This window comes from Oryzias melastigma, unplaced genomic scaffold (assembly GCF_002922805.2).
Source record: "Oryzias melastigma strain HK-1 unplaced genomic scaffold, ASM292280v2 sc00232, whole genome shotgun sequence".
Taxonomy (NCBI): domain Eukaryota; kingdom Metazoa; phylum Chordata; class Actinopteri; order Beloniformes; family Adrianichthyidae; genus Oryzias; species Oryzias melastigma.
In genome coordinates this window covers 594,307-595,218 of record NW_023416885.1, presented here as the reverse complement: position 1 = coordinate 595,218, position 912 = coordinate 594,307, and positions in this window count along the sequence as shown.

Genomic DNA, 912 nt, shown 5'->3' with positions numbered 1-912 from the left:
AACAGCGTTATAACAATGTTATTACAGGGTTTTATAACCATGTTATAACAGTGTTATAACTGTGTTATAACGGCGTTATAACAGGGTGTTATAACAGTGTTATAAGAGTTTTATAACTGTGTTATAACAGGGTGTTATAACAGTGTTATAACAGGGTATTATAACAGTGTTATAACAGTGTTATAACAGGGTGTTATAACAGTGTTATAACAGCGTTATAACAGTGTTATAACAGGGTGTCATAACAGTGTCATAACAGATTGTTATAAAATTGTCATAACACTGTTATAACAGTGTTATAACAGGATGTCATAACAGTGTTATAACAGGGTGTTATAACAGTGTTATAACAGTGTTTTAACAGTGTTATAACAGGTTGTTATAACAGTGTTACAACAGTGTTATAACAGCGTTATAACAGTGTTATAACAGGGTGTTATAACAGTGTTATAACGGCGTTATAATAGGGTGTTATAACATTGTTATAACAGTGTTATAACAGCGTTATAACAGTGTTTTAACAGTGTTATAACAGGTTGTTATAACAGCGTTATAGCAGTTGTATAACAGTGGTATAACAGGGTGTTATAACAGTGTTATACCAGTGTTTTAACAGTGTTATAACAGGTTGTTATAACAGTGTTATAACAGCGTTATAACAGTGTTATAACAGTGTGTTATAACAGTGTTATAACAGTGTTTTAACAGTGTTATAACAGGTTGTCATAACAGCGTTATAACAGTTGTATAACAGTGTTATAACAGGGTGTTATAACTGTTATAACAGTGTGTTATAACAGGTTGTTATAACAGGTTGTTATCACAGTGTTATAACAGCGTTATAACAGTGTTATAATAGTTCATAACAGTTCACTGTTATAACACTGTTATAACACCCTGTTATAACACTGT